The sequence below is a fragment of the Triturus cristatus genome, chromosome 2_2 (assembly GCF_964204655.1).
Source record: "Triturus cristatus chromosome 2_2, aTriCri1.1, whole genome shotgun sequence".
NCBI classification, from domain to species: domain Eukaryota; kingdom Metazoa; phylum Chordata; class Amphibia; order Caudata; family Salamandridae; genus Triturus; species Triturus cristatus.
In genome coordinates this window covers 590,702,379-590,721,860 of record NC_140582.1, presented here as the reverse complement: position 1 = coordinate 590,721,860, position 19,482 = coordinate 590,702,379, and the positions used below count along the sequence as shown (strand labels likewise).

Below are 19,482 nucleotides of genomic sequence, written 5' to 3'. Positions count from 1 at the left end.
CGTTTTCTTATCTGCATGCTCACTTTCCTCCTTTTCCCTATTTTCGTAATATTGGGCCGTAGCCAATATTTGAGCAGTGGTAGAAACAGCCCACAAACTCTCAGAATTTTTCAACTTATTGCTAAGTTCGGGCAACAAGTTCGATACAAACTTATCAACAAACAGCCGCTGACCACCCTCTGAACCCATGTCCTGGCCACTATGATCAACAAATGCTTCCTCGAATCTCGTAAAGAAATCGGAAACGCTTTCATCCCTCTTTTGCTTGCACGCGGACAACTTGTCCCAATTGACGCGCATCGCTGGCATAAGCGTTTTCATAAGGGTAATTATCCTCTGGGGCAAATCCACAATAAGCTGTTCAGGCTTAGCCCCACCAACTTGCTGAGCGTCTGCCGCCGTAAGGGCAGCCCAGTCACCGCCTAACTCGGCCGCGTGATTCTCGTGACGAATTTTCGCCCAAATCGGCTGAGGCACTACATTGCCAAACAACATGTCAATATCAGCAAGGTTCATAACAGTAGCATCCACCAATTGGGACAGCTCCTTATAATAACCTGCAGGATTTTCACGGGGATCAGGCAAAGTTTGCTTCACCTGTAAGACCTCCGATCGTTTCCAAGGGAGGTGTATCCACACTCTCTGAAAATGGCCTGGGACAGCAGGGTTAGCATTAGGATCACCTGGCATCCATACTGGGGGAACTTCCCGCATAGGATATTGACCAGGTTTTGCCATCCACTCTGCAGTCTCTTCCTTAAACAATGCTCGAGGTTGCACTGTACATCGAAATGATAACAAGCGTTCTAGAGCTTCTCGAACCTTGTCACCTACGATCACACCAGTTGTGAACTGATGCTGGAGCTCAGAAACCTCAGACGGTACATTATCTACCACATCATGATCCCACTCCTCCTTCAACGATTTACACAATTCCTCAAACACGAATCGTTGAGTGGGCGCATTAAACTGAGAAAATGTTTCAAACACTACACGTGAAGTGTATTTAACAGGATTACCAATCCATTTACGTGCCATTTTTACCAGCGATTCACGTTCCCTACCATCAGGAAGCTGGCTGCGCCTCTGACCGACATCTGAAAGAGTCGAGCCGAGTATTGGCCCAAAAAGCGGAGAATAAAGAGTAGCAACAGCAGTCAGGAGACGACTACGAACAGAAGGAGAAGAGGAAGAAGATGCAGGCGCAGCAACAGTAGGGGTGGAGGCAGTAGAAGTAGACGCGGCACCAGGAGTAGCGGGAACGACAGACTGAGGAGGGACTTGGAAAGGCGCAGTAGGAAGAGAAGCCGGTAAAAGAGGATGAACGATCTGCGGCACAAGGGGATTCGGGAGAGCGGGAGGAACGGCGGGCTGACCAGCAGCCGCCAAAACAGCAGGTTGAGGAAGAGGTAGAACCACAGGACCCACAGCATCGGGAGCATAGGGAGGTGGTGATTTCAACAGATAAGACAATAGCGAATCCTCTATCGCTTCTTCTCCCGTCTTATCGACATTAGACGGTAGCACCGGATAACATTTATCCACCGCCATATGATGAAGTCGAGCACTAACTTCCTGCTCTTTCTCATCTTTGTCTCGCTGATACTGTTCAGCATTTCGCATCACCGTAATAACGCCTTCTCTTTTATTTTTCTTACTCTGTTTGATTTCTTTCTGCTTGGCCTCTTTCCGCCATAACCGGAAGGAATCAAACATGGCCGGCCTAGCCTTCTTTTTAAACAGTTTAGCTTCCAAATTATCTAAAACGGCAGTTTCGAAACTACCATGAGATGGCCAACTAAGAACACCATCATTTTTAGTGTAGCGGACCCAATATTCATTATACACGATAGGACCCACACCATGGCGACTATAGAGCTCGTAAATTGGAGTTCCGACCGGAGGTATCGGACATGAATCCTCCAGCCGGGAATCCATTCTGCAACATTTGAGAAACCCAAACAAAGTACTACGGCCAGGCATCGTGCACACTAACCGAGTTTACAAACTTCAAGGGCTATCAAATTTATGATATCCTCGCAAAAAAATGCAAGACCCTCGGTTTTTGGCAATTGCAATCGTCAAATAAAACCCAACAACTAAGAACCACAAATGCTATGGTACCATGCAAACAACAAAGGAACACTGGGAGCGACCCATAAAATACTTAACTGAGAGAACAATGGCGTCACCAGGAAGGCCCGTCTATCGTCTCGCCGTACAAAGGACTACGCCAGGCGCCAAAACAGGTCAACAGTCAGGGCATCAGTCCGTCGCAGCCGTCAGGAGGCGGGGATCTTCGCGGGAAAAGACGTCGGGCCACTTATTTCGACAACTGGATCGATGAAGCGGGGTGCACCTTCCCTCGGAGATTTCACACGAAGTTCCTCACGATCGTCGGGCTTTGGACCGGTACCGTTGATGTCGCCCTACGTTGGGCGCCAACTGAAGGACTGGGTTATTCTAAGACCCAGCGGTGCCAGGGAACAACACCTGAAACCTTCGTGGGTTACCTGTTCTGGCGTACGAAACACAGAGACACGGGACACTTCCAGCGACGTCAGATATCAGCGTTTATTTACTGCAGGGATACAGAAGTCACAAGAAGTACACAATGTGTAGGTTCTCGGAGACTGCTTCGAATTGCAAAAGTGGATCGCTCCTTTTATACACGTTTTTCCCATAGCACAGTATGGTGAACAAAGGTTACAACTCAGTTCCCACAATAAACTTCAAAAGAGTCGCGTTCATGTTTCAGGAGGCCGGAACATAATTACAACAGTATTGCCAGTTCCCAACTGTAAAAACATATCTTCTCTGCAATAAAACACATTCCATCCTGACCGTAAACATATTAGGAGAAGGGACGAAAACAGATGCAAAGAAAGGACAAGGATGCACAACAGATTAGAGAAGAGTGTTAGGAGTAGTAAAGGAAACTTGATAACGGGATCAGAGACCTCGTGTCTAATGTATGCATGACTGAAACAATAGACCGGCACGGCAAGATGAGCCTTGAGCGGGGCCATCTGCCTTCGCCGTGTCATTTCCCTCGTCGTAAAAGTCACACTCAAAGGAACACGTGTCCCTCGTGAAAGCTTGGGAGTCCCAGGGTCACGAAGCGGACAAAGTCCGTTCGCTGGCTACTTGAGGGCAAGAAACAAAATGGATGCCGTATCTAAAATGGAACCCGAGGGTTCAGATGAACAAACCCAAAAATAAGACGAACCATACGTGGTTGCATAGCGAAACTGCGTACACCCACTATACTCGTCATTTGCGGTTCGTAGATACCCAACTCATCCATATTCGTCACCACTCAAAAGTGTCGTTCCGTCCCACACGGAACCTCAGTCACAGGGTCAAGACTGATTTGCACATGGCCAGGTCTAAACTGGGGTGCCATGGTGAGCAAAAGAACAATGGATTTAACCTAGATCTCTTGACTGGGGTGAATGTTTTGATTTGTTCTGCATTCCGTCTATCAATCGTGTGTCTTATGTTTAAGGGATGCCAAGTCAATCTGATGGTTCCATTTCAGATTATCCTGAATGTTAACCCCTAGATAAGTGAACTCTTTAACTTGTTCTAGTGGCCTATAGTTCATTTGTATGCCCCACTTATGGGCCCCACACGTGTTAAAGGCCTGTAATTCTGTTTGTGACACATTGACCTCCAAGCCACACTGCAAGCAGAACTCCTCAAAGATTTAGGGCTGTCTGGAGTCAACTTGGGGTCGTGGAAATGATCAATGTGTCGTATGCAAACATTAATATGGGGATTTGTTCGCCTGCTAGTGTTCGGGCATCTGTAGGGATAGAGCTCATACAGTTCACTATTCCATTGATGTAGAATGAGAATAGCGTTGTGTCATCACTCATCCTTGGCGCACACCTCTTTCTACAGGGAACGATTCAGTGACTTCACCCTGTTTGCCCAATCTAATTTTAGCATTGTTGTCCTCGTGAAGTCTTATGATGAGTGTCAATAATTCAGGTGGCATCCCTAATTCTTGTAAGGTATTCCATAGTTCGGAACGAGGTACGATGTCGAATGCCGACTTAAGGTCAACAAAGCGGTGTACAAACTACCCTTGCCCAAAGTCACCATCTTCCAATAGAGCAAGACGAACCTAAACACCTGACCTATGGTGCTAGTAAAAGCCCGAAACCCTGCTTGCAGTGGAGATAAGACCTTGAACTCTTCAATCCATTCTTGTACTTTATAGAGCACCAATCACCCCATTACCTTTTGCATACAGTCAATTAAACTGATTGGCCTGTAGTTCCCTGGGCATAACTTGTCCCCTTTCTTATAAATAGGTATGATTTCTGCTCCTTTCCAGGATTCTGGAATTGGGGCTCCCTGAGTGATGGCATTAGTCAACAGGAGGATGTATCGGCACCATCTTTCCTTATCATAGAGAAAGACATTCCCAGGTATACCATCTGGCCCAGGTGCCTTTCCTGCCATTACGATTTAAGTGTAGTTTCTACCTCAGCCCTACTAAAATCCATGTCCTGGTAAAATATTCTGGTGATATCACCCTCTTCTTCAGCTGCTTTTGAAGCGTATTGGGGTTTAGCATGGTTCACCCAATCCTTTTGTGATACATGGTTTTGGGGCTGTTGGGCCTATCCTCCTCTATTCCATTTGTATACATTCCAAGACTGTTTGGAATTTTTCATGGCACAAGCCCCCCTTAATTCCTGCCAACCTTTATCATCCCGTTTTTTCTTTTGTCTGGGTACCCCTATAGGTAGACCTAGCTCCTCGAACAGCTACGGGCTCGCCTACTTTGATGGCTGGCCCTAGTGCTACACGTGCCTCTCGACATCTTTGTTAAACCAGTGTCCAACTTTCTGATTTGGGACCCAAGTACATATAAGAGTGTCAATGGGGCTAAGGCTGCCACAACAGCTAGGGAGATGAAGCTCCATCAGAAGTCCGATCTGGATCCAAAGACCTCGAGTGGGAGGGCCCCCAGACGTCATCTAAGACAGAGGCTAAGTGGGGCTTCTGCTGTGTACACCAAGACTAACGTGGCAACGGCTTCCAGCCCGACCCAGCCCTGCACCATCTGGATGAGTGGGCAAGGAGGTCATGGCTTGTTTGAGAGAGAGCCGTTCTTCCAGCCATACCCAAGCCACCTCTGGTGTATCAAAAAAGAAGGTTTCATGTTCATATATCACTTTCAGCCACGCCAGGAGGAGCAACATGTACTGAACCTATAGCGCCCGCAGCTTCCACTGATCAGACAAAAAAGTAAGCAGTTGCTGTTGCCCTTTAAATGTATAGTCAGGGAATATCATCACTAGGACAGAGCCACATGTCAGAGTCTCCTGTCACTGTGAGGCTTTGAGGATGATGCCTCTGCATTGCATCCACCAGCTTCTTCGGAACCACCACTGATCCACGCATTTTAAATGCAGGACTTTGCATCGCAAGCCCCCTAGTGAATGGCATCCAGAGCGATGCCCTAGGACTCTGCATCACAGCCTCACTGCTTACCAGATATGCCACTCTCTGATGCATCCTCAAAGCGGGATATCACAATGCTCTGCAACCAGGATTTAAGGTGCTTTGTTCAACGGGCCTAACTTGGTCCCTATATCCAGTCCACTCTTCAACGCGGTCAGCCTGAACTTGTGACTTTGTACTGGCCTGGCGTAGCCAGATTACCAAAGTGGGAGCTTTGAGCTTTTAGGCACTATTTTCAGCTAAATCTTAAAAATTGCATATCTTCAGTTCTACTTATTTGATTTTTGTGATTTTAATCATAAATAGTTTATAAACTTTTACTCTATTTTTTTAATTGTTTTTTTTTCTTGTGTTGTATTTTCACCTTATTACTATTTGAAGTGCTGCATAAATACTTGACACATTGCCTCTAAGATAAGCCTCACTGATTTTCTTCCTGGCTAACAGAGGATAAGCACAGGTTAATCTGGGGTTTGCTTGTAACTTCAGCCTGACAGAAATTGTGGCTGCTGCTTAAATAGGGCCCCCCCCCTAAACTACTATGCCAATTTCCAACAACCTCCAAAAAACTCAAACTACTCCTGGCAATCAAATCGGCAGATAGCTCAAATTTTCAATTTATCCTAAACTTTTCCAGCTAATTACCTAGTTACCTCTATGTCCTTGTCACTTGTATTACTTAAGAGGTAAAGCCCAGCTTGAGACATAAACTCCATGAAGTAATATTAAAAATGTAAGTCCACCCAGCTGAATTTCATAAAGGCTTGGCATTCCCGACCTTCCTCTTGTTTTTTATGTGTCTCTGGGATGAGAGCTTGTAAAGTATGTTGACGGGATACCTGTTGGATTTGGGCCTCATGCTTTTTGATCTACTTAGTCCTCCTGTGTCAAACGTTGCAGTTTGAGGCTTTGCTACGTGGGAATCGGCTTTGAAGTCTGTAACTTGATCTCTGCCACCAAGACCTCTGATGGACTTACTGGTATTTTGTGGCTGTGGATCCTCTTTACCATAGGAGATGTCATTTCCATCCTGGTTTGTTCTAAAGATCGTAATGGTGCGGTATGCTCTTGTGTTTGCTTTGTTCACCCTAAGTTGGCAGGGTATGCCCAGACGTCGGTCCCTTGTTCACTTTGCCACTGGATTCAAGCTAGCCTGGCTGATGAGGGCTGTTAGCCCGAAACCGGTCTCAGGATGCTTGTTTCTGGTCCACGGAAGACATGGCTTGGCAGTTCGGGCTGGACTGTTCCCATGAGGCACAGGGTCAAGACTGATTTGCATATAGCTGTGTCTGAACTGGGGTGGCGAAGTGAACTAAAGAACGATGATGGATTCAACCCAGATCTGTGACTGGGGGTGAGTGTCTGAAAAGTTTCAGTGCTCCGTCCATCATCTCCTTGTGTTTGCCTTGGTTAGCCTGAGGGCACCTGGCCTTGGTGGAAGTAGCTATCACTGGCTTTGGCAGGTTTTTCATCATGATCTATATAATGATGAGGCCTAAAGGAGTCCTGAAGAATATAACCTTGGTTTGGATTTGGCATGTGTGGAGTTTTGTTTCTGGTGTCTTGGTTTTGTTTCAGACTGTGGTTGTTACTGTGAGAGCTGTAACTGTGGTAAGTGTCCGCTTTATCTTATCTTCTGTATTTCTGTAAATGCATTCCCAAAGGATTGTGGAAACCTGATGGTACCATCATATTATTTTTAGCCCTGGCCTTTCGCGACTGCATGACAAGCGTTATTGTGTAACGTGGAGTAATAGTTATTTTACTGCCCACATGTTCATTACCAGTTTTATGACAGTATATACATTTTCATCATGGCAGGCGGTTGTGTAGCTGCAATTTAAATGTTTGCATTGCCTTTCAATTTCTTCCAGAGAGCTGTTGATATTATTACACCATTACTGCTTCGCGCAGGTAACTGATATTTAAAAAAGAAAAAAAAAAAAAAAGGACTCACAGCCTGTATTTAATTTCTAGACAGTTGGATGCTCCATTAGCTACCCACTTATATCTACATCCTCTTCCTTGGCATGGAAAACCCCTATTCAGTATAATCTATGGGCGACATTGTTATGGGTGAGGTGCTTTTTAAAGAAATAGGCATCTTAAACTTGATCTATTCTGTATTCAGCTTTTGTGGATTCCTCTCTCTGATCACTTGTGCTCTCTTTCTCTGCTCAGATCTCTCATGTCCTTGTTGGTTTAAGTCAGGAGTATGTTCAATGAAGAATAGCTGGTTGACTCAGAGGATGGTATGTTAGCCTTTCACTTACAGTGTCATCCTGTGGTTGTGTGTTAGAGTGTCAGCAAGACCATCTCAGACCTTTGACCTAGTCCTGTAAATACATTAGGGAACATGTTTGCCTGATCCCTTTTGATGGAGCTCTACCTGCTGCAGTCTTAATGTGTTTTGCTGGTGCACATCTCCAGGAATGGTTGAGCCTGTTGCCATTTCAGCATGTGTGATGCAGGATTTTTTCCTCAGCCTATTTCTTAAGTGGGAGCTGCTTGCACTAATATTTTACTGGTTTAGCCAATGTCATTGCTTTACTTTCTTTTGGGGGTGGGTAGGATTATTCCTTCTTTGGATTGGTCCTCATTTTATGTGGCCTTTTTCATTCTGCTCCCCTATGGCCTGTGGGTTGTTCTGTTTGGTTGCAGTTGTGGTTATTTTCCTTCTCTTCCATTTATTCTGAGGCCTGAGATAGGGGACCTCTTCATTCCGATGGGTATACTGCTCTTTCTGCTCTGCAGATTTTGGGTGTTTTGAGATTAGAGCTGGAGGTTTGTGTGATGCCTTTTCCATTTTGAGTGTTTTCCTCTTACAGTAATGTGCCTGTCTAGGGCATCATTTTCAATGCCATTGCTTTTCCTACCCTTTGGATAGTATCTTATCAGGCACGTAGAAGTTCTGTGGATTTAGCCTTTATTTTTATCGACTTCCTACTCTCTTTATCTGCTGACACCTGCAATTTGATCCTGAGGTGGGGAACCATCTTCTTTTAATGATATTTTCTATCCGCAGGTGTTTTTCATCTCACTTTAGGGTACTGTGTTTAGCAATTCCCCAATTCCATCCTTTTTCAGTACTGACCTTAGATTGTAGCAGAGTCTATCTGTAATACCCAGGTTTACTCTGGTTTTAGACACGTCGGTACTGGTGTACCCATTAGCCTTTATTCTGCTAAAAGAGCCATACAAATACAAAACAATTAATACAAAAAATAATTCAATAAATATAAAACAAAATTAATAAAATAATGACGATCAAACAATTAAGACAATTTAAAACTTCTCAATTAAACAAGCAGTTGCACGCTCTTTATATTTTCCGAATATTTAACGCACACATTATGTAATTAATCACTGCACAGCAGGTTTGTTTAGACCCCTGCTGCTATAAAATGTCATATCAATTGTATATTGTCTAATATTCGTGGTTTGCATAATTGGGGCCAAAAAACTTTTTTTGATAAATAATACAAGTGCAAAAGAGCATGAAGTGAGAATTACTTTGTACAGAGAAATTGTCACAAGGACATTAAGGAAGGTTTATAAACCAAGTTCCTTCCATGGGAAATGCAAACAGAAAGTGTAAGGTGTTAAATCTAAAGTGTGTGAGATAAACTCTGTATTGAGAGTTCAATATTCGATCTAGATAGGACAACAGCCCAATTGTGTTTGATAAAGTGGAATATAAAATGTCAGACTACCTATTTTAAGTTCTTGCAATAAGCACCTTAGCATAATGATTAAAAAGCAAACGTGTTACATGGTCTTAAAAGCATTTCTACTCTCAGGGTAGCGATAAGGTTCAGGAACTCCTAGAGTGGCAAATGCCTGCTTCACATAGCTAAGCCAAGGAAATGCTAGCATGTTGTCTAAAGACATGTCAGTATCGGTCTGGTCATCTTGACTGAATCTTCCAGGCTGCATGAATTTGTTTCACATTTCTATGCCACTTCCACTTTCTGCTGTGTGTTTCAGACATTTGTGATGGACATGGGTTTTACATTTCAGCTTCTCGTGGATGAAGTGTGTTTTTCAATCTAACATAATCTTTGCTACTTCCAATCTCGGGGGCATCGTCGTGGCTATGGAAACAATCTATCTTACTTTCAAGCTTCTAGTTAGTTTAGATTTGGGCTGAGGGTCTTGTATCAGAGTATTTTCTGACTTTCCTCACTATTGTTTCATCTCTGTGCTTATGTCTGTTGACTAGTTCACTTTTTGATGAGTAGGGTAAGGGCTCCTGTATCCATTCCATTGCTGGAGTTTGTTGAGGTATTTTATCATTGCACCTTTGTTTCCATTCTTTGACCTTTGTCTTTGGTGGGATAGAGTCCTGTTTCAAATTGGGATCTTATCTGTATTCTGAGTGGGACTTTTCGTTCTTTCTGATGTTGTCCTCTTTTGGCAATCAATCATAACTGGATCGGAGTGTTCTTTTTCTGAAAATGGTCTAGTTCTACCTCTGATACATCTGACACTTTGGTACATTTCTACCTCTTCTTGACTGCATTTACACTTTATCCTTTGTGGTGTGCCTGGTGTAAGTTGTCTGATGCTCCAGAGTTCCTTTAGGGTTGTGATCTTTACTTCAGTTTACCTACCTTCATTTTGAAGACATTGAATGATTTCTTGTCACCCTTTTATGTTTTATGATTCTCTTGTTCAATTGATATGCTTTGGAGACAGGGCAGTGATGAGTTTACTGCTGTTCTACATTGGACGGGTTGTCTTTTGCCGTGCTTCCCTTCGAGTATTTATCCCTTGGTTTTATTCAGGAGTTCTGATGAGTTAGAGTCTGTGGTTTTGGTTTTTACAACCTCACAGGTCGCTATTGCCTTGGCCTGCTCGATTATTATGCTAGAATAATTCACTCTTTCTGCCTCCATTTCCTATGTGGTTTCAATCACCTTGGCATAGGACCAGCACTGGGTGGCCCGGGTCTATTGCTCATTGGCCATCCTTTATGTTTTGGTGGCTCACCCTAGTTTACTTTGTTTCTCTTTTCCTCTGTTGCTCAGTTTCTTGGTAGCTTTCTGTTTGTTCCTCTTGTGTAACTTTGCGTTTGTGCTACAGGTCCTTTGGACTTGATTTTGATCTAATGTTATAGTGCTGTTGCATTTTTGCACGGGTTGGTGTATCTTTGGACTAGTGGTTTTGTGCATTCAGTGGTTTTCTGTGGCCCTTGAGTTCTGCCTCCATCCTTTGGTATAGTGGGCTGTGATATTGCTCTATGGTTTCCTCTTGTCTAGACATTTTGGGGATTGGATGGATGGGCCGCTTCTTGTTTCATCCTGGTCGGAGTTCTTAAGGGGGGTGATTTTTTTTATCACACTGCTTGTGTTATGTAGAGCTCAGACTCTGGTGTTTCTGTATTCGATCCTTCCCTCTCCTGGAGATTTGGGTGTCTCTTTTGGGCAACTTGCTTCCTATCTTGCAATACTCTGATCTGTTTGCTGCTGCAGTTTGGCCTGGATCAGCTGTCCTTTATGATTTCCTTTTGAGGTTATTTTCTTTCTTTCTCACTGTTGAAGTTCATTGTCTATGGTCTACTGGATAGTTTCATTGTGCTCTCTGACTTCATTGGATTCTATGGGCGTTCTGAGGACCTCCTTCCCTACTTATGCCCAGCCGTATGGGGTAGGGTCTTCTAGCAAGGATTTTGGGATGATTTCCTTAGCTCTGCTTTTATTGTGCAATATTATTTATAACTGTGAAGCCACTTTTTGCTGTTTTAGTGTTTGGGCATTTCTGGTTTTTGACTCCGAAGTCCAGATTGTGGCTTTGGTATTCCCCTGGAGTGAGGGATGGAGAGGAAATAAACTGATTACTTACCGATAACCTTCATTACTCTTAGTCCAACTCACCTTCATTCCAGTCTTGACTCAGCTGACCTCCGTTTCAGCCTTCAGTGTTGTCTTGGAGAAGATCTGAGAATGTCCACCTTTTATGGCACCCCACCTAGGTGGGCATGGATTGCATTTTCAGCATTTCTCCTTGAGTTCCTGTCTCAAAGTAGGATTCATCTCACAATACCTTGACTGGGATGAGGGTGAGTTGGACTAAAATTAATTAATACTACTGGTAAGTAATACCAGTAGTACCAGATTGCTTTACCACCAACATTAAAATCGGCAAGTGGATATCTTTATAAATGTATTTTGAACTTTTCTAGCTGTTTAAGTTGCATATGTGTTTTATGCTTTTGTTTTTAACTAGAATAAGGAGAGATTAAATAGAGAATATGGTATAACTGGAAGTTAAACAAGACACCTCTGACAGCTACATCCAACACCGAGGCAGGGCAGCTGTTTGAGTTTACTGATAACTTATGATCATTTGAAACACAAACTGTCATTTAACAGCTTTTCATTTACTTCATTAAGGCACTTTTGTGAAAGATAGTTGGGTTGTCTGATAAAGAAGTATTTTCTAAACCCTCTGGGTGGCTGCACTCACTCACTTGTGAAGTGATTGAACACAGGGTTGAATTCAGAATTTTGAATCCTCTTATTCTCGTTCCAGCCAAGATAGCTTCTACTCTAGGAGACAGTATTTGTAATGCTTATACCAGACAGTCTCTCATTCGATGCAATGTATTTATGTGTGTATTTATGTGTGTAATACTTTGAAATAGACACATCCAAACACAAATTCGAGCATCAGGAATGCAATTTACCCAAGCTGGGCATCTACAATAACTTCTGAATTCCTACTTAATACTGGTAGAGGCTATCATTTGGTAGGGAAATAGTGCTTTTAAGGAAACCGCCCCAACAGGTTAATAAGTGTCAGAACAAAAGACAAGTTCATTTGTAAGAAACCCACCTGGACTATTCCCATGGGGAGCAGGATCAAGAATGATTTGCATATGGCCGGGCTCCAACTAGGGTGGCATAGTGAGCAAAAAAATGATGGATTTAGGCGCAGAGCTCTGTACTGGGGTGAATGTATGACATTGTTCTGCATTCTGTCCATCAATTCTTCTTTTAACAGTACTAGTTATGAAGCACTTCAAACAATTCTGATTTTAACTTTACTTCAGGATCTTGTCCTGTGAATTTAATATTATAGACCAGTGTCGCCCAGTGTCCTGACTGGTTTCCTTTGTTGAAATGTGATCAACAAACATGTTGTATAGCCCATAAATAATTCCATTGTAGGACCCCATGTCTGGATACATTTATTGATTGAGAATCCAGTAACAGTGTAGTCATTGTACGCATCCCTAGGCAGCCTCAGAGGCAATGGAGTAATGACTGTTGCTGCCAATTATTTGTAGCTTTTAGAGTACTTTATGTCCACTGGGACTCAAAGGGTTTAAATTTCCCACCAGGGAGTAACTAGTTGACATTATTGATATCTTGGACCCCGAACCATGTCTATTGTATTGATTTACTTCCTACCCTAATACTTGTATTATTCCTACCATGATGTAAATAAGGGTCAATTCCGAGTCGATTGTGGCCCATTTTCCAGTAAATAGTATGGTCTCCGTGACAGGGTTATTCGTGGTTGTGGAGCTAGAGTTGAAGAATAGGATAAGGCTAATCCATGTACATTGCACGGTACATTGTATAATATGTAATGCTCCAGTCTCACCCAGAGCGTTGGAGGCGAGTCAATGGGCTGGAAGTAGAGACAATTGTTGTAAGAGGTTATTGGCAAGATAATAAGTTTGCATGTGAAGAACTTGATGTCCTCCCACAATGGTTTGGACATCTAATGTCTAATAGTTCGAGTCTTGAGCCGGAGTCATCCATACACATAATTTTATGAAAGTATTGACTTTCAGTAAAAGGCCCTTGTGTACTCGCGGGGATACCATTTTGAAAAATAATTACATCATGGTGCAATATTCATTTTCACTACCTGAACTCTATCCCATACAAAAAAAACTCAGATATTTCCAGCGGATGACAATACTGAGAGATTTGTTGATCATGTGGTTTAGATTGCTTACATTTTTTTTGTAAAGTCCCCTCTTGATATATATTCCCAGCTATTTAAAACTCTTAGTTACCTATGTTAATGTGTGTGAACCGAGACAAACTTTCATAGTGGGTCTAGACATTGAAAGTGCTTCACAAGTGTTCCAGGTGAATCTGTTATGTACTTCATTGGGCACATGCCTGATTTATCATAATCATTGCTTACGAATGCACCATTTTAATAAAGTGATGCCTGGTCCACTTGTCTGCAAAGGAACACATATGAGCTTAGAGTGTTCTCCACACAAAATGTCAGCCACCAATGTAGCTAATGTAATTGAGCCCAGTTCCAGAATGAGAATGTATTAGAGTCCTTGCTTGACATCTTGTAGTGCAGCATTGTCAGCTTACATTCATCGGGATTTTCGAAAGTCAAAATGTTTTCCAAATCAGTATCAAAAATATCAGTGCAGACAATCAAGGTCGGATTGTCGAAGAAAACCATAAATCTAAGAGGAGATTCACACAACCTAGTTCTGAAAAATTAGAAATCTATGAATAGATGTATGGACAATAGTATTAGCGATTACCAAATACCAATTTTTTGTGAATCACTATTTGGTAATTGCTATTACTAATGTACAATGGGGCTATTCAGCCCCTAATCCCTAAATAGCGATTCATAGTGGGCCGCAAATAGGCCTACCGCATGAATAATAATAAGGTCGTTCTCAATTTGTGACCCACCAGGATTCACATCCATCACAGGGATGGTGTCCTGCTGAGATAGCGGACCACCATCTCTGTGATTGCTTTTAAATAAAGCAATCATTTTTTTTAATACAGCCATTTTCCTTAAATGAAAACGGGACACATTTAAAAATAAAAAAAGTAAAGTTTAATTTTTATTTCTTAAGAGTAGGCAGTAGTCCGGGGGCCTTAGGGGACCCCCTCCCATTTGAGAACGTGTCACCACCAACTTCAAGTAGACAGTAAAGTGAGAATGTTTGGCAAGTGCATTTCAGTCGCAAAGCATTCTAACATCCCAATGCAAATCGGTATTTGGAAAGGGACGACCCAAACACACCCCTTCCAAATACTGATTCACCAACACAAATTGAGATTCAGCAACAGTTACCAAATCGCAATTTGGAGTTTGGACATCAGAAAAGGCATTTTTAGGCTCGAAAATGGCCCGATTCAGCCAATTGTCCATTTTCACCATGCAAAAAAGTCTCATAGGTTTTCTCCTGATCTAAGGAAACATTTTGTACTTTTGTGGGCTTCAAAAGTAATGCCAGGAATATCCCTAGAAATCTAGAAGAGTTCTAGATTCATATGTGCAGTATACATCTGCAAAATGTATAACTATCATATTTTTTACTAACTATAAAAATGCATGAGTAAGTGATGATGGAATAAGAATTTGCATATTGCTCGGTTTTTTCGAAGTGAAATTAGTTCTCTGTATTGAAAAATGCTTGGCCCTAAAACTATATAAAATGTTGTCTTGTTCCTTTTCGTTTCTGACCCTGGAATGGTATTTACTCCTGCCTTTCACAGAAGAAATTAAGTGTGTGTTTCGATTCTTTGCTGTCTACTTGCAAAATCATTGTGAAGACCCATAAATATATGGTGCAGAGGTAAATGCCTGTCTCTTACGAACTCATATTTTAGCTATTACCTAAATTTAATATAGGGGTAAAACTGCGATAGCTGTGAATTTCCCACCATCAACAGATCCAAAGCCTGTAAATCAGGATGTAAACTTCACTAAGACAAGACATTTTGCACATGTAGGTGCAAAAAAAACCTTGTATATCAGGCTGTAAGTAGAAAAAAACGTATAGTTTGCATAATTTCCTTTGGATATACACAACATTTTTGATGCATAGACGACGGAATTCTGTTTCCCTCATTAAATGAAAAAGCTTGTGCTGCAATCATTGAAAATCTGCCTGTATAGGGTTAGGTGGCATGGTGGACATTTACTGAGTTTATTGCCCCTTTTTTCCACCAAGAAAATAGTAGTTCCTTGGCTAAACCCTTTCACCTACTCTACAGTAAAATTGTGGTATAGTCCCTTTCTGCACCCTGCAAACAACACTGGCAAGGTTTATATATGTTTTTATTTAATGACGTAGTTTTTGCGTTAATTCTGCTTTCTGTCTTTATGTTTAGAAAGAGTTTCCAGAATTGAAAGCAGTTTGGAAACCTACCTACAAAGTCAAAACTTTCAGGAGTTCCAAAAAATCTTGCATGCTTTAACTTCACTGGCCCTATCCTATAATGCTGCTTCACCATTCCTTCTTTACTCCAATGAAAATTGTGCCAGGTAACCAAGCTTTTCTTTTGGAGTAGGTGCATGGAACCTGAGACATACCTTTTCATAGATCAACGTTTTCCACCTCTAGATGAAAGTGAAGGGTACACAGAAAATGTGTGAATCAGCCTGGCATGACCTGCTAGTTGGTAGGCAGGGAAGAGATTACAGGCAATTCATTGATAGGTATCCGTGAAAGGGGGCGAGCAGAAGGGACAGGAACCCCTTGATGGCATCACAAAGAACAGTATGCGGCCTAGGTGCTAAGAGCAAAACATTTATTCCCAGTCTTTTCCTAGCCCATTTGCCTCTGCTCACTGCACAATTTCAGAAACAGACATGGCAGGTGTTTATGGGGAGTTCCCTCATGTCAGTAGGACTGTAGGACTGCAGCAATAGGGATCCAGATATTCACACTGGGGTCCTCCCATCTTGAAAGACCCTCAGAACAAAGAGTGTGTTTACTGTAAAATATAAGTAAAACAACAACTGCTACAAACAACGGTTTATTAGCTGTTGGAATTTTCTTGTGTGCAATGTAAGAAGAACTTCTCGCCACCAGCACCTGAGAACACTGCTAGACTTAGAGGAAGAACAGAAGTGAATTAATTTGTTGTCACATCTTCCTTCAAGCAGACTGATGTCTGGGCCTACTGTTCCATGTCCCCACCTCTGAAAGAGGGATGTATGTCGTTACAACGCACACTTTTACAACGCATGCACTTACAACGCATTTTTTACAACGCAAAATCCATTACAACGCATTCCATTACATAGCATGACACTACAACGCATTTTTAAAAACTACCTTTACAACGCATTCCATTACAACTCATACTACCTTTACAACGCATACCATTACAACGCATAATATTAAATTGCATTTAAGGTAAGTATTAGATAGTATAGGGGTAAAAATTACTTTTCTAACTCCAGGGGGTGCAACAGTAGGGTAAGTGTTGGATAGTATAGGGGTAAACATTACTATTCTAACTCCAGGGGGTGCAACAGTAGGGAAAGTGTTAGATAGTATAGGGGTAAAAATTACTATTCTAACTCCAGAGGGTGCAACAGTAGGGTAAGTGTTGGATAGTATAGGGGTAAAAATTACTATTCTAACTCCAGGGGGTGCAAAAGTAGGGTAAGTGTTGGATAGTATAGGGGTAAAAATTGCTATTCTAACTCCAGGGGGTGCAACAGTAGGGTAAGTGTTGGATAGTATAGGGGTAAAAATTACTATTCTAACTCCAGGGGGTGCAACAGTAGGGAAAGTGTTGGATAGTATAGGGGTAAAAATTACTATTCTAACTCCAAGGGGTGCAACAAAATCGTAAGTGTTGGATAGTATAGGGGTAAAAATTACTATTCTAACTCCAGGGGGTGCAACAGTAGGGTAAGTGTTGGATAGTATAGAGGTAAAAATTACTATTCTAACTCCAGGAGGTGCAACAGTAGGGTAAGTGTTGGATAGTATAGGGGTAAAAATTACTATTCTAACTCCAGGGGGTGCAACAGTAGGGTAAGTGTTGGATAGTATAGGGGTAAAAATTACTATTCTAACTCCAGGGGGTGCAACAGTAGGGTAAGTGTTGGATAGTATAGGGGTAAAAATTACTATTCTAACTCCAGGGGGTGCAACAGTAGGGTAAGTGTTGGATAGTATAGGGGTAAAAATTACTATTCTAACTCCAGGGGGTGCAACAGTAGGGTAAGTGTTGGATGGTATAGGGGTAAAAATTACTATTCTAAGTCCAGGGGGTGCAACAGTAGGGTAAGTGTTGGATAGTATAGGGGTAAAAATTACTATTCTAACTCCAGGGGGTGCAACAGTAGGGTAAGTGTTGGATAGTATAGGGGTAAAAATTACTATTCTAACTCCAGGGGGTGCAACAGTAGGGTAAGTGTTGGATGGTATAGGGGTAAAAATTACTATTCTAACTCCAGGGGGTGCAACAGTAGGGTAAGTGTTGGATAGTGTAGTGTAATATTATGCGTTGTAATGGTATGCGTTGTAAAGGTAGTATGCGTTGTAATGGAATGCGATGTAAAGGTAGTTTTTAAAAATGCGTTGTAGTGTCATGCTATGTAATGGAATGCGTTGTAATGGATTTAGCGTTGTAAAAAATGCGTTGTAAGTGTAGTGCGTTGTAAAAGTTGCGTTGTAAAGGTTGTTCCCCCTGAAAGAGAGACCCGCTGGGCTCCTGTGTCCTCAGGGAGATAGATATTTGGTTTTTTTTCATTTTGAAGGTTTTATATAGCGCCGACCAGACACTTGTGGGTATCAGAGCGCTTTACAACATTTACAGGAAAAAGGGAAAATAGACAGATGCGACATAGGCATATACATACGCAAATAATATTGCTTATAATAGGTCAAACAAACAGTAACTGTTCCAACATAGCACATATCTACCATCCTGCATCAAAAAGATCAAGTGAATTTTGTAAGGAGAATCGATTGAACTTCCTTTTTGAAGGATGCCGCATGAGGGTTCTGTTTTGTTTTTGGGGGTATGGCATTCCAGATCCTAGGGGCCATTCCTGAGAAGGAGCGGTTATAAGTTTTCTTTTTTTTAAAGCGTTGTGGTTTCAAAAGCAGGTTATATGAACTCTTGTTAGTTCTGTCGCCGCCCGATAGTGCTAGTTTTTTTGCAAGGTAACGTGGTGTTTTGTGATGCAATGCCTTGTGTGTCATACAGGCGATTTTCAAATGGATTCTGGACTCAAAGGGTAGCCTGTTAAGGGCACGCAAGTCCGGGGAGATGTGACAGTTTCTTTTGGAACCTGTGATTAGTCTGGCGGCTGCATTGATTGAGGCTCTTAGTGGGGCTGTTGTTGTTCTGGGAAGGCTGCAGACAGCGACACTCCCATATTCCACTCTGGGTATTACTAGAGATTGGACTGCATGTTTAAAGTCATTTGCGGGTATGAAGAGTTTGAGTCTTCTTAGGGTGTTCATTTGGAAAGTTGCTCCTTTTGTTGCTGCACTGATAAGTTTCTGCATATTTAGCTTATAGTCCAGAGTTATACCTAGCGATTTAGCAGAATAGATCATGAGCGGTTGGCCGTCTAGTGCTGTTAGGTGCTTTATCCATTCCATGATGGTGGTAGTTTGGTTGGGAGGCGCTATTAGGAGGAATTCTGTTTTTAGGGTGTTTAATTTTAAATAGTTATTTGCCAGTCATGTCTGCGTTTTTTGGAGCGTAGAGTTGAGGGACTTGATGTCCTCTAGTGAGTGTACCTTAATGTAGAGTTGTGTGTCGTCTGCGTACCTGTGATACTGGACCTTTGCAGAGTAGAGAGGCTCTGTGAGTAGTTCCATAAACAAGTTGAAGAGTGTCAGGGAGAGGGAGGAACCTTGGGGTACTCTAAAGTGACAGGCGTAGGTTTGAATAAAGATTGATTGGTCTTGAAACTTTGTGTTCTGTTTTGAAGGAGGGAAGTGAAACAGTTGAGAACCATTCCCGATAGCCCCATTCTATGTTTCAGGAGGTCTAAAAGACTGTCATGTTTGACGGTGTCGAAGGCGGAGGATAGGTCCAGTAGGATTAGTAGACAATCTTTGTTTTGGTCCAGTATTTTTAATGCATCATCTATTAAGTGGGTCATGGCGGATTCGGTACTGTGCCCTGTTCGAAAGCCTCATTAGAATTTGTCGAGCAGATTGAAGTGATCAATGTGATGGGTAAGTTGCGTGTGAACACATTTTGTAAGTAGTTTGGCCAGGGTAGGGATGTT

The 19,482-nt window shown here is 42.2% G+C and overlaps 1 protein-coding gene across 2 annotated transcripts in view; it reads left to right on the top strand.

Annotated features, from left to right (window-relative positions):
• The window catches only part of FSTL5 (follistatin like 5), a 2,810,134-nt gene that overhangs the window by 574,557 nt on the left and 2,216,095 nt on the right, over positions 1 to 19,482 (top strand). The window lies entirely within an intron of this gene.